Here is a 2,602-nt window from a genome sequence, read left to right as displayed (position 1 = left end):
AAAACCCTAAAGTATATAGTTAAATGTTGATTTCTGTATATTAATTTTGATCTATATACTATAAATTATATTTTGTTAATTTTTTATCATGTTATATTTAATTTATTTTATATTTAATTTAGTCCTCCTCTTCTAAAATTTCTGGATTTGTCACTGTCGATAATGTGAATTTTTTTAAATAAAAAAAAGCTCAATACATACAACACTTTTATGATAAAAGAACAATAAAAATATTAAAACTTATTTCTTTGTCATTTTTTATATTATTATCAACAACTAAATTTCACTCTTTGTAATTCTTAAATGACTTATCAAATAATTCACTATATTTAGTGTTTTATATTAGAATATCTTTTTATTTTTATCCAACTAAGTATTTTAAATAATAAAAAAGAATTTAATCAACTACTTTTTAAACTCTTCTTTTCTCGTGTAAAAGCTGATATTTAATTCTTAAAATATTGCTTAATTGTACTTAAAGTAATCCAAGGTCTACCAAAATCAAATATCTAAGCGCACTGCAACGGACAAATAAACTCACAACCAACCAACAAGCAAATGTTGAATGTTTCAATACTGTGAGCTCTTGACCTTTTGTTGTGTCAGCTATGGTAGGATTAAATGAAAATAATATATAATACAATATTCTGAAAATTCCTTTAAAAAGAAGCAAATTGAAAGTTGTGCTATGCAATATTAGCAGAATCCAGCAGTAGTATCATCAGAACTAAAAGAAGGTGGGATAACAAAGTGCCAAAGCTTATTAACAACGCTAACTCTGTATTTCATGCACAGAAACTCCTGCGCGTATTGCTGCTCAACCCTCCCATCCACGTCATGGAGGAACACGTGCGTCACGCCCGGCCTCTTCCTCTCACGCGCCATCACCGCCACCGAATATATCACCGCCATCTTCCCCGGCGACGGATCCTCTGTCCCTCTAGGCGCGTCGATCATGATCATATCCCAATCACGATCGTACGCCTCTTCCGGCAACCGGCTCAGGGCAAGCGGACAATGCTGGTTGCCCTTGAGCGTTAGCTGATTCCCCATGCATTGCGCCTTGTACGTGGACAAGAGCGTGTCTGCTTCGGAGATGCGCGTGGAGTAACGCACCGTGTGGATGTTTAGGATTGGAAATCGCTTCATCGCCGAGAGAGTCCACCTTGGATTCTCCTCGATGAATAGCGTGTTGCCACGTGGATTTAAAGCGTCCCACATCAGCGAGTCATGACCAACGCCAAAGATGAGGAAGTTGCATGGAGTGAGATATTGTATGACGTCGACCAGCTTTTGGATCTCGTTAGGGGATTGTGGGGGAATAGTACGCGCCGTCGCGAAGTGGAGGATGCTGACGAGGGGGCTCGCCGTGGAGCTGAACTCCTCGGCGATTATTACCTCGTTTTTCGTGAGTGGCACGAAGGTGGGCTCTCGGTTTTCAGGACAAGTAGTGGTGTTTTTGGATTTGAGAAGGGTCCGATGGAAGAAGAACAGGAGGACGATGGCGACGGCGACGAAGGCGCAGGCAAGGATGGGAAGGACGTGCGGGTTGCCGGAATTTGGGTATCTCTTCCTGGCGTCCCTTCTGTTGTAAGGTTGGTATAAATTGAAAAACAAAGGTTGCATGATTGTTGTGCTATTGTTTTTTTGCAAGGGAGAAACCTAATTAATTAATGAGTACAAATAATACATTTCTCTCCACTATGTCGTGGGACACAGGTCTGGTGTGATTGATCTTGAATGGATGTGTCGTGGAGAAAGGTTCATGGAGATGATGAAGTACGATGTTGTACTTATTCAAGTTTGACGTGGCACTCCTTGGTTGATTGGCTTGACCCATTGTTTTCTATAATTAGCTTGATCTACAGAGACATTTGTCACCCACCTGTGTGTTAAAAATAAAATGTGAATCAATGTTAGATATTGCTGCATCTTCTTTCAAAATTAAAAAAACTACAAAATCATCGAATGTTGCCTTGCTTATAGGCACATGTCTTTTAGAAACGTTTTACCTGCTCCCAGTAAGAGAGAGATCATTGTTCCAACTTCAAAATTTTAATGTACAACATTGGCTCATGTCTCCAAAATGTCAATGTGGCTGTTGCATTCACCTCAATAATCAGAAACGCTTGGTTCATGCAACGTATCGGTAGATATACAACTAATAATGTTTTTAAGATAGGATTCATCACTAAAATTCTTATTTAAAATATATTTATATTATTCTCTTTGAATCCACAGTGCTCTAGGAAGTAGGATTTAGGAACACCTACAATTTCTCATAAATTTTATATTTTGCTAATCAGTCCATATTAACTCACTGTTTATGGAAGAAATTTTGGGGAAAACCCAAAAAAGTAAGTCACGTTTCTATGTAAAAATAGTTTTAGTTGTTTTATAGTGGCAATCACTATATTTGGGAAATATAATGGTCATCAAAAGGTGTAAAGGTTTTGTAAAATTCTTCTCAATTAAATATTGGTTTAATTGAAAACCTAAGACCTCATCATCTTATGAAACATATAGTTGCATAAGCGCATGGCACAAATTAGGCAAAATGTGTTTATGAACATAAAACGCAATCTAAAAGTGCAAATTTGAG

The 2,602-nt window shown here is 37.3% G+C and overlaps 1 pseudogene; it reads right to left on the bottom strand.

The window, feature by feature from the left end:
* Positions 1-696: 696 nt before the first annotated feature.
* On the bottom strand, positions 697-1,771 carry LOC107647414 (arabinogalactan O-methyltransferase 1 pseudogene; annotated as a pseudogene).
* Between the last annotated feature and the right edge of the window lie 831 nt (positions 1,772-2,602).

The sequence above is a fragment of the Arachis ipaensis genome, chromosome B6 (genome assembly GCF_059453495.1).
Source record: "Arachis ipaensis isolate K30076 ecotype BB chromosome B6, ASM5945349v1, whole genome shotgun sequence".
In the NCBI taxonomy this organism is placed as follows: Eukaryota; Viridiplantae; Streptophyta; class Magnoliopsida; order Fabales; family Fabaceae; genus Arachis; species Arachis ipaensis.
This window is presented reverse-complemented; position numbering and strand designations above follow the sequence as displayed.